This window comes from Microtus ochrogaster, linkage group LG3 (assembly GCF_000317375.1).
Source record: "Microtus ochrogaster isolate Prairie Vole_2 linkage group LG3, MicOch1.0, whole genome shotgun sequence".
Taxonomy (NCBI): domain Eukaryota; kingdom Metazoa; phylum Chordata; class Mammalia; order Rodentia; family Cricetidae; genus Microtus; species Microtus ochrogaster.
The window spans coordinates 14,267,693-14,279,665 of NC_022029.1; the positions used below are offsets into that span (position 1 = coordinate 14,267,693).

Below are 11,973 nucleotides of genomic sequence, written 5' to 3' on the forward strand. Positions count from 1 at the left end.
TTCACTGTGTGTATGGGGGTGTGTTTGATATGTTCCCTGTGTATATGGGGGTGTGTTTCATGTGTTCACTGTGAGTATGGGGCAGTATTCATGTCCTCCTCTACCGGATCTCTGTCTTATCCCTGGAGCCAGAGTCTCTCACTGATCCAGGAGCTTGCCATCTTCAGCTAGATTAGCAGCTGTCCCCTCTCCAACCCTCCTCCAGCACTGGGGCACATACGGCAACACGCAGCTTTTGGCAAGAGTACCGAGGACCTAAACACACGTCCTCCTATTTGTACAGCAAGCTTTCCTATCTACCGAGCCACCTCCCGTAGATTTTGGTTTTTGTTATTATTTCCAATCTGTTAAGAACTGATACGTGGCATTAGGGATGTGGCTCAGTGCCTACTATGTACAAGGCTCTAGGTTTGATCCCCTGAAGTTAGAAAATCAAACAAACGTGAATGTGGTCCTACTATGCACAGCTAGAACACTATCCACAACTCAGTTGAAGTGAATTTCGTGTTGCTCCAATTGCTCTCTGCCTCTTCAGTGACTGAAGTTCTTGGCCACCAAAGCAATGTTAAATGCAATCCTGGTCTCTAATAGCTTACTCTCAATTTACCTTGGCACCAACTGTTTGGAAAGCCACCATTGCCTACACCTTTCCACTGGCTTGGAGAGACAGAGCAATGATAGCAGCTGAATGGACCCCAGGGGTCAGGGCAACACTGCATTCACGAGCCAAATCTCCTCCCTGGAACATCTCAGTTTCTAAGTAGACCAGAAATTCTACAGTGTAGCTGACCAGTAAATATCAAGACATGCCAGGCCAGGCCTGAATCTAATGACAAAGGCTCTCCTTTGTCCCTTTAGGACCACAAACACTATCTACCCAGAAAGAACAGCTTGTTTCCAGGACTTGGTATATGCCGGTGCTGTAATAAGTGCTTTGCAAATAAGAATTCATTAATCCTAAAATGTTCAGTCCTCAGGTATTCAGGTGAGCACCCCTGGGGCCTCTGACCTCAACGGAAATGCACCAAAGGCACCAGGCAGACCTGAGCCTCAGATGCAGACCCACAAGCAAACTTTTGCTCAATTCAAAAGATAAGGGTAATAAGGTAATGTGTGAAGGCATTTGAAATTACAAAAGTAGCTCTGTTTCTTTGAATTTATTTCCCCCTTGAAGAGAAAATTAACTGGACCTCAGCTTCTCACAGTGTCACCTGTGGTAATTAGCGAGAGTGTGGTTAAACATGGAGGATTCTTATTATACAACAGGCCATTTGTAGTCAGTCCTTTTAGAAGGCAGACTGGCCTTGTCCCTTCTCCATGGGCAGGCAGTTGTGTAGACAACATGGTTGGGTATCTCAAACCCACCTCCCATACTTGATCTGACCTTGGGCCTAACTCATCCACAAAATGGGAATGACCTTACCCACAGCACAGGGTAAACAAGAGGATGAGGTACCACAAGACAAGGAGGATTCATTAAAGGCGCCTCGCTGTAAGCAGGAATTGCTCTGTGCTCAAGGTACCAAACACATCATCAGTAAGTTTCCCTCAGCGGCTGGGTTTAATGGCCACTGTGATTCAGAAGCCAGTGACTCCAGCTGGAAGAGTTAGCTGAACAGAGAAAGAGAAAGATAAAATTGTCTCACTTTTCTCAAACCCAAGCTTCGCTCTTCCTGGACACTTGTTAATGTTAGTAAGTGACCAAAAACGAAGCTGTTAAGTCTCTCGTGCAGCTGAAGTCTGGGACTGGCATTGGGTTCTCAGAAAACAGCTGCAGCACCTTCGTGTATGGTCCTCTCTGCACCCTTTTTCTCAAACGTGGATGCCTTCACGGTTAAACAGCCCCTTGATCTCCCTTCTATACACAGAGAAGGGAGGGAAGCAGGGATGGCGCACTGCCTGGAGAAGAATACAGGAGAGGCTTGGTGGCCAGCCCAGAGGTGGCCAGCTACTGCAGTGGCCGTCCTGCCCCAGCACTGCCTGTGTTACGGCTTCCTCACAGGCTTGGCCTCAGGCCTGAAATGAATGTCCCTCTCCCGGTGAGCCTGGATGTACCTGAGTGGGAATCCTGCAAACACGCAACAGAGACAAACCTGCGATGTGTGCTGGAGGCTCTGCACCCACCCTTTCCTGTCTCACAGAGGACTAATCCAAAGACTAAGGCCAGAAGAGAGGCAGACGGCAAACTACTACCTTTCTCCCGTGGTTTCTGCTTCTGCAATTTGTAGTGCTTTTATTTTTCTTTAAAAAACGATGCTGTTTATGAAACACCACAACTTTTACAATCTGCACGGGGAGGATGCTTGACAAGTGAGGCGTTATGAAAGACGAGATTCTGTGTCGGCTCTCTGAAGCCCCAGATACCCAGTTATCACTGGGATGATGTAGTTCCAAGAGAAAATTAGTCTTCAAAGTCTCAAGTCATAAATCCTCCCAGATTCCATTTAGATTACTTAGAATTCATCAACAAGCATATTTAATAGATTTAGGCCCAAATATAGCATCTAAAATTCCACACAATGACAAACTCCGAATGCGTAACTCCACAGTCAATGAGAGAAAAGACAACCGAAAATGTATGCTTTGATATTTATTACCCGATACCTTCCCAGGGTTAAAACACACACATTTTCACTGAGGAATTTAATATCAGACACTGTGCTACCTCTGACATTAAAGCTGGGGTAAGCCCAGTTAGCCTCTTCTAGGTCTAAGTAGGACAAAGTGTATACTTGGTTCTCTCTATGTTGCTTTTGTCTTGGGGGCTACTTTATTTTACACAGACTCACTAGGGAAACAGGTACCATTCAAGCCTATGAACTGTTTTCATTTGTCTTCTAGGAATAAACGGAAGCAGGTAGACTGGTCCAAAACAAGCCCAACAGTGAATGTTGGCTAGACCGGGTCAACAGTCGTAGACCATTATTTTAAGGTCTTATATATGTTATATATGTTTATGTTCTGGAACATTTGTTTAAAGATGCGCTGCTTTTGTTTACGTTGCATTTGTTTAACTCTGTGAAGCAGTGATTCTTTGCCTGTCTATGACACCTGATGGTCCAATAAAGAGCTGAACGGCCAATAGCAAGGCAGAAGAAAGAATAGGTGGGGCTGGCAGGCAGAGAGAATAAATAGGAGGAGAAATCTGGGGGGAAAAGAGCAAGAAGACAAGGAGAGGAGGGCTCCAGGGGCAGCTACCCAGCCACAGAGTAAGAGTGATATATGAGTAAGCCACGGAAGTATGAAAAGGAAAAAGTCCAGAGGCAAATGATAATTTGGGATAATTTAAGTTAAGGAAAGCTGGCTAGAAAAAAAGCCAAGCTAAGGCCAGGCATTTATAAGCAATAACAAGTGTCCACGTGATTTATTTGGAGCTGGGTGGTGGGTTTCCCCAAAAGCCAAAAAAGTAAAACATCTCACAGCAAACAGTCTTAAACTCATGCTCCTTCTAATGTTATGACTTACATAAAATATTGATTGGCAAGAGTGAGGCATGGTGCTCCAGGCCTTTAATCCCAGTACTCACGAGACAGAGGCAGGAGAATCTCTGTGAGTTCAAGGCCAACCAGTTCTACCCTAGTCAAGGCTACATAGGGAAACCCTGGGTGAAAAAAAGGTTAATTACCATAGATAATGAAGTACCTCCTCATACAAACTGGTACAAATATGCTAAGCCCTGTGTGTACTATCACAAATGCACACAGGGCGGGGATGTGCTTTAGTTGATAGAGTGTTTACCTAGTTTGCACGAAGCCCTGGATTCCACCCTCAGCATCACACACACACTTGTGCGAGAATCCGTAGCTGAAGGTTCTGTGTTTGAGCTCAGCAGTGATGTGGCTAGGCATGGCTGGGCCTGTAGGTATAGGCCAGTTGCTTACCTCCGAGCTCCATCATTGTTTGTAGAGTGTGTGTAATCCCTACTTCGTGAGTTTGATACAAGGATTAACAATAATGTATGTAAAGTACTAAAATATGGTGGGCAGCCATAACCAGAAGCTATTATTATTTGATTATTGGGGCTTGAGAAAGGTTTGCTGATTGAATAATAGGTAGATTAGCTGACCTCTGAAATCCACGACAACACTAAAATTATGATACTAAAAATGGAATTAAACGTTCATAGCATCACATCCACAGAGGGTATTTTGAACCGTTGGAATCGTGAGGCAAACCATCATGTGCTTCTCGGAACTCACATCAGCATATGAGGGTCCCAGACTGCAGCGTACACACACGCACTGACTTATTAAAATACCTAGGGTTAATGTCTGGAGGGCTCAGTGTCTACCCCTCTTATTGGCCCCATGACCTGCGGTCACCTCTCTGAATGGCCGTGTTCCAGAGCTTTGCTGTGTGGAGAGTCCCTCTGTGGGAAAGATTTGAACGGGGTTCCTTCTTCATTTTGGAGAAAAAAAAAAGAATTTAAGTTAATTTTTTGTGTGAATCTTTAAATAATATTAATTTTGCATGTATGCACTGCCGTGGCATGCTTTTGGGAGGGGTGAGCAACTGGCAGCAGGATCAGGGCTCTCCTTCCACCATGTGGGCTTCGCAGCAGATGCCTTTGCCCATTAAGCCATCTCACCAGCCCAAGGGCGTCCCTTCTTCTAGCCCTGGACGGCTACTGTTTTCCCTTCCGTTTTCAGGGACAAAGGCCTCGTGAGACAAAGGGTATTCCCAAGGTTGCACAAAGACTGGACTTCAACTCCTACATGACGTCATTACATCCAACCCCTCTGTACTGTCACCAGAATTCAGTCCCCCACCCCACCCAAAGCAAAGCAGGAGAGACTGGGGAGACTTTCGAGGGAATGCACACATCAAATAGGAAGATCAAATGTCAGTAATACCTGCTGCATTTGATAGCTGACAGACACTGTTTCGACTGACTGCATTCCTACCAAGGTCTTAAAACCAGAGTCCTGCGTTTGTTCGGGCTAACGCGGCAGAATGCAGTGGTCTCATTTCTGGGTATATGCCGTCAAAGAGTGAAATGCCTCGTTTCAGAAGATATCCACACAATCGCATCCACTGCAGCACTCCTCGCCGTAGCCAAGAGGTGGAAATGACCCAGACACTCACCAACAGACAAACAAAATAGGCACGCGCCTGACGGAATACTAATCGGTCTTCAAAAGGAAGAAAACTGACATACGAGGCTGGAGGATGAAATCCTGACCGTAGGATGCTAAGTGGAATAAGCCAGTTATGAAACGATAAGTGTTTCAGTTCATCGACATGCAGTACCTGAGATGGTCAGGTTGATAGAAACCCAAAACAGAATGGTGACTGCCCAGCAGAGGGAGAAGAGAATAAACATCGGCGTTTAAGGGGTAAAGGATTTCCAAACCACACAGGTAGAGAAGTTTCCGTGACCCATTGCTGAGCAATGTGAGGAGTACCACTATACTGTTCACGTAAAAGCTGTGATGCTGGGAAGTGCCGTGTTCACGTTTTAAACCATAATTTTATCAAGTGGCAAAGTATACATTGTGTGTATGAAGACAAACAGACGTCTATATGTGTTTGTATATATTTATCTAGAATTGGCCAACGACTTGAAGGGTTTCAAAACTTCATTAACATGAAGGCTAAAACGAGACACCCGTGCTGCCAGCCGTAGCCTTTAACATCTGGGGAGCTGTCCTTCTCCCCTAAACCGACCCCCCGTGTGCCCGTGCTCCAGGGTTCTCCTTCAGGTGTCTGAGTCATCTCTGCAGCTGCAGCACGGAGTCTCGGAACTATTTCTATTGCACAAAAGCTACTAAGCCTGGAAGGAAGGAGCTCTCCTCCCCACCCTAAAGGTGGGAATGCCCCAGCACAATGACGCTGTTCCCAGCAGCAACTCTGTTGCGGCTTCTGGTGATCAACTATCTAAATGGAAGCTTCAGTTTTTCTGGTTTCAAATAGTTTCATTGAAGCCTACCGGTAGAGTCTGCCTGCCACTCTGCCGTTCTTAGAGTCTGCCTGCCGTTCGGATCCGGGCCTTGAGAGCAAGTGTGCAGCCGCTGAAGGAAGAGTGTTGGAGTTTGATTTGAGGATGGCTGTGATCTCAGCATTTTTTTTTTTTGCTCCTAGATTCTAGTAAGGAATTTTGACATATATTTCTACTTATTAATCAAATTTATTATCATGATTTTCTATGGTAAAAGCCATCGTATGGGAAATATCTTGAAGGAACCATACCACCTAATTGTTTAAGCATACCAGGAGAGGCCCTTAGATGTTTTTTTTTTTTGTGAGCAATAAAAAAAATTTCTCTTCTGCATCAAGTAGAAATAATTTCCCAGTTTCTAAACATTTGTGACGAGATGTGCCCTAGTGCCAAAAAGGTCGGGGGGGCAGGCATGTCTGTCTCATTCTCTGATCCTCGTTCACTGTAACTGCACCAGTTTGGCCTCATCCTCAGCCGGCAAAGGCTGGATTTCTTATTCGTGGTGTTTCTTCCTCCTCCTAGGTGCTTAGTTGACTGATTATAGAATCATAAGGTTGGCTATAATTCCATTTTTCCTTCTGACTTTGAACTTAAGTGTTCCAATTACTTTGCCCGATCCTAATAAGTCAGTAGCGTGCAAATGCTTGCCTTGATATTGCTGAAATATACAGGGCTGTGATTAGCATGGGATTGCATCATTAGAAAGCAAAGTTGAAAGCGGATGAGCAAAATCATCGCTTGCAGTGAAGTAAAACTGCCTGTTCCGAGGACTTACAATGTTACTGTGATCCTAGAGACACTTGGCGCTATGACTAAATATTATATTTGGGGGAAAAAAATCCTCTGATGTTCCGGAACCTTCTGGCTCTATCCATTACTGAAAGAGAAAAGATCTTACAGAAGGACAAGCCCACTCTAATACACAGCTTTGATGGCTCTTCAAGACCAATAGAGCTAAAGACACAAAAGAATCCTTATACCACAAAAGGGGGGGGGGGAAGAATGGGAAGAGGGGATAACAGGGACGAGGAAAGGGAGAGAAGGGTAGGAAGGAACTTCAGTCAATTCTGTTAGAATAAAACATAAAGTTAGAAGGCTTTACAGCAAGCCTGTGGGATGAAAAAGAAAAGCAATATCTCTCTCTCTCTCTCTCTCTCTCTCTCTCTCTCTCTCTCTCACACACACACACACACACACACACACACTCACACTCACAAACACACGTAACAAATGAGATACTAAAAAAACTACATCAGCACTGATGGTGTTATCTGAATTGACTCCTTTTCTTCTCTGTGTTACTGGGAATCATGTAAACTTTTGGAAACTAGGTAAGGGAGACCAGGAGATGCTTTCCATTAGGAATGAGCCACAGCCAAATCAAACGATAAGTGGAAGGGGGGAAAGACAGTACAACTGGAATTGATGCCAAAGATTTATAAGATTTATAAGGTTGATTAAATAAACAAAACCGGAGTGGATCGCCGTGGAAATGTCTGAATATTGAAATAGGCAGGATATGAATAGACTAATGAGCTGCCTCCCTTCGACTGACAGTGTTGGTAACAGGTGTGACACTCCATCTACACCAGCATCTACGCGTCTAACATGTTTACTCCCAGGAAACAGGGGCTGGGTTTAATGATTCCCTTAGTAATCGCTTACAAGCAAAATACGTCTTCCAATATTGAAAGAATACGAACTCAATTCTCATCTACTTAAAAAAAAAAGCAACACAACAAAACTGGCTTATGCATTTGCGTTCTGGATGTGAGGAGCCGCAGTTAGCTGAAGTCATTATTTCTCTTGGGCTTCTCGGTGGTCTTTGTTCTAATAAAATCCCTCACAAAACTGAATTCTGCTGTGGCTTATCTCCTACACTTAGTATTTGGAGTGTGACCACCATTCATTAGAAACATAACTGAGGAGACCCAACGTTAGGTCCCTACCCCCACCACATACAGAAGAAACCAATAAACCTTAATCTATTTGTTTCCATGGCTACCATAGGATGTTTTATTTCAGCAAAACTCTTAGGTATTTCGTTTGGATTGTTGCTTGCGAATGAAAGTTGGAGACCGATTCATTTCCATAACTATAGCAGAAATGGGACAACTGGACCAAAGGCAATGTTTTTCTTCATAATGGACTAATAAGATCCTGGTGTAGAAAAGTTATTAATAATGGCTAAATACATCAGCCCATAAGCCAAATTAAACATTATTAAATTCTTATAGGGTTTAAGGGCACACATGCTACTGATTTCCTGATCTGTAGCAAGGTGATAAATCTAACGCACTCCAGAACAATATATGGGACCATAGACACTGTGACCCACTGCTCTAGACATGTAGGAACATACAGACGGGTGTCAAATGCATGCATGACAACCAACCCTTAAATTATGTGTTTAGCAGATACGTTTTCTCTAAGTGTCAAGACGAACAATCTGTACAGTTGTTCAGCCCCCCCCCCCGTGAAAAATAATTAAAAAGTTAGCTCTCCATCTCCCCCCTTAATTTAAATTTAAAAAGTCAGGAATGAGATAGGCTAATTAAATGTGCTGTCATTCATCCCGAACGGAAAGAATTTCTCAAATCTGCCCTCCCCAGCCTGAGTTGGCAGTAAGACCACTCGGCAGAGGAGAAACTCTGTAGCGACTAGACAAATGGCTTTAAAGAGAATGAAATGAGGATAAATACAGCTGTAACCAGGACGGATCCATCACAGCAAGAGTAGTCCGAATCCTAGCGTTGCTCAGCTGAGGAGGGGCTGGAGACTGCAGCGGCGGAGGAACCTGATTGTCCCAGAGCTGAGGAGTGGAAGTTTCTCGGCAGCCGCAGCCGGCGTCCTACACGTCTAGTCCCTCCGGCGAAGAGGTCTCGCCTAACGCTACATAAATATCTGCGTTCATGATTCGCCCCGGGCGCACCGCGTCGCAAACACCACAGGGAAAGAGGATACGCTTCGCAGAACCGCGCGTGTGGCAGCAGCGGCTGTTCCTCACTCATCATCATCCCTGGGGACCTACAGGAGATCTGTCAACTGACCGCCGCTGCCTTTCGATTCCAGAGGCCAGCGATGAGAGAGAACGTGCTTCTCAGCAGGCGGACCCAGGCATCCAAGACTCACGCTTTGCAGTCGCCCGCTCCTCTGAGAACAGCCGTAGGCAGGCGGTGCGTCTACGCCTTCCCCAGGCGAGGCACACCGAATCTGCCCCGGGAACAGCCTCGGACCGAAACCGGGCTCTAGGCTCCGCGATCTGGGCTGCAGCGAGCACGCCTCTCCCCCCTGGGGCCTGGGGCCGACACTGCCCAGCGCGAGCACCCGCGCGCGACCGCAGATAACCCTCCTGCTTTCGGCCAGCTCCAGGCCACGGAGACCCGAACGTGAGCCCGCGGCCAGCCCGCACCTCCGGTGGCAGTCCGGGCGCGCGGCCACACTCCTACCTACGTGTCTCCTGGTCCACTATCCCACACATAAACAACCCCTCCCCACTCGCCACCACCTCCCCGCCCTTCGCATCCCCGAAGCTGTCCTCCCACCTCCAACCCCCGGCTGGAAACCACAAGGTGTCAAGGGAATGAACGGGAGGTCACAACACGGTCTGTGTGGGTTCCATCCAGATGATTTTCAAGCTCTTCTACCTCGAAAGTTACTTGGGATCCAGTGAAGAAACCCGGTCTTCAAATGCTGGATCTGAGAACGCGAGGGGCAGAACCCATCATCTAGCTTTCCTTGGCACACAAGCGCGCACCTCCCCAACCTGCAGGGCACACGGCCGCCCTGGGGACCAGCTCTCTGGGCCGCACAGGGGGAGGTGGCCAGGAGAGGGACGCACACGGCCCAGCCCGGCCCAGCGCTACCCGGTTCCGTTGTCATACTCGCTTCTAGTACCTTTGACCACCGCGACAGTCCATCCCCGCCCCCAGGCATTCCCTGCCTAACACACCCGGAGGCAGGAAGTTTTTTTCCCCCTTTTATTCATCCCCAGAGCAGCGCAGGCGCAAGGGTTTCTGCAGGCTTGTGAGTCCAGACGCGGGAGGCTTCAGCTCCAGCCGCCACTGCTGCCAGAGCCTAGCCCAGCATTCCGGGCTCCGGGCCCCGCTCCCAAGTCCTGCCTTGCCCAGCAGCTACCAGGACCCAAGGATCATCCCACACCCCCACTCCGCATCCTAAGAGCCCCAACCTGACCCAGCTCTTACCTGCGGCCGCGCCGCTCCGGCCCCGGCCCGACGCGCAGAGAGCCCAGGGTCGCGGATGGGTGCAGGAGGGTTGATGGATAGGGGACGGCGCCGGCGGGTAGCTGTAGCTGGGGCCGCTCGCGTCCTGGCCGGGAGAAACGGATCCAGGTCCACCTCCTCGCGTTCCTGCTCTCCGCCTTCTCCCCCTTTCCCTCCTCCTCCTCCTCCGCCGCCGCCTCCCGGCAGCCCAGGGAGGATGCCCGGGAGAGGGAAGTCAGTCCTTCTGCCTGTCAGCCTGCGCGGCTATGCGCGGTGCGGCGCGGCTCTCATCGAGGCGGCGGCGGCGGCGGCGGCTCCGGCAGCATCGCCCCCGCCCTCTCCCCGCAGCCGCGGCGGCCGCGGGGCTGGGGCTGGCTCCGGGCTCGGGGCTCGGGCTCCTGGCGGGGGCTGAGCTTAGGCTCGGCGATGGCCGGGGCTGCGGACGTGCGCTGCGGAGCCGAGGCCGGGGCTGAAGCTGCGGCTAGATCGGCGGTAGCAGGGACAGCGGCGACGGCGGCGGCGGCGCGGGGGTTGGCGCGGCCGCGGCGCGGGGACCATGCTCCCTTCTGGCTCGCTCCTCTCCGGGTACCGTCTGCTTTAGCTGCGAGGGAGGCGGGCTTCGGCGCGCAGCCAGGGGCGGGCGGAGCCAATCACGGGCGCCCGAGTAGGCGGGGGCGGAGGGTGGGGGAGGCGGGGCGCCCCCGGCCCGGCTCAGCGCTCTGCTCCCGGGGCCCCAGGGATCCCCGGCAGTAGCGCTCCTGGCCCCCTGCTCAGTGCCAGCGGGTGTGTCCATCGTCGGTCCGCCGCCCCCGCCCCCTGCCATGACTCCCGGCTCGCCCGGCTCCGTGGCCGCGCCCGGCAGACTCACGGCGCGTGGCTGGGCTGCTGGGCCATGGCCTCAGGCTTCCGAGAGCCCGGGGGTTGAAAGATCCGGAATGAAGAGAGCTTCCCTTCTGCTCTCAACACCTGAGGAAACTGGTGGAAAGTTTGAGAAAGAGAAGTCCAATCATCTTTCCGCTTCCGCCCTCCCTATGACACTCCGGCCACGAGAAGGAGCAGGAAAGGGCCCCATCTCCGAAGGACCACCGCAAGCAATGCCAGTCCTGTCTCCTTGCATCTGCCTGACTGCTGAGCATCTGAGAACTTTCCTCTTTTTACAGACCTCCCTGGGTTGTTCAGACCACACAGGCCTGGCTGCCTACTCTGACCCTCCAGATGCAGCGCCAGCCAGCCAGCCCTCCCAAGGTCCACACTGAGTCTTCCCCTCCCCTCTGCATGCTGTCTACGTAGACCCTACCTGGAACCCTAAGAGGAAACTTTGGCTGGAGACCTGTGGCTATTCGGTGTGGGCCTTTTCATCTCGCCAGAGTGATTCTTTTCGGTCCAGACTTCCTTGGCTTGCTAACTCTGCAGGTCTGTCTCTTATTTCCAGTCGTCCCCAATCTCCCCCGCGCCTGTTTTGAGATTCAGAGGAAAAGTCTGTGACTCCCCTCCATCCTCCAGGCCAGTCTGAAGATTATGGTCAGTGGGGTCATTCCCCCCCACTTCATTTCTCTTCACCCATTACACCCCCCCCCCAGGAAAATACTCTGAGGCCTAAGGTCTGGTTAGAAATTGGGGATGGGTGCCTGAAATAGGGGAGGGACATAGCTGGTTCTTAGGTCTGATCTGGGAGGGCCGCCCTGTGGAGGAGGCGTTGCCAGCATTCACTCCAGTCTACCAGAGAAGACAGAGAACTTGTCCCTGATTCTTCCTCTCAGCGGCCTCATGTGATGTCGGCTGCACAGCTCTGCAGTCTTGGCTGTAAACTCA

The 11,973-nt window shown here is 49.8% G+C and overlaps 1 protein-coding gene across 3 annotated transcripts in view; it reads right to left on the bottom strand.

The window, feature by feature from the left end:
- Positions 1 to 10,755, bottom strand: part of Klhl29 (kelch like family member 29) — a 305,091-nt gene extending 294,336 nt beyond the window's left edge. For all 3 annotated transcript variants that reach the window (XM_026786007.1, XM_013351280.2, XM_026786006.1), the window contains exon 1: positions 10,144 to 10,755. The gene's annotated coding sequence lies outside the window, so the exon portion shown is untranslated. The remainder of the gene's footprint in view (positions 1 to 10,143) is intronic.
- Between the last annotated feature and the right edge of the window lie 1,218 nt (positions 10,756 to 11,973).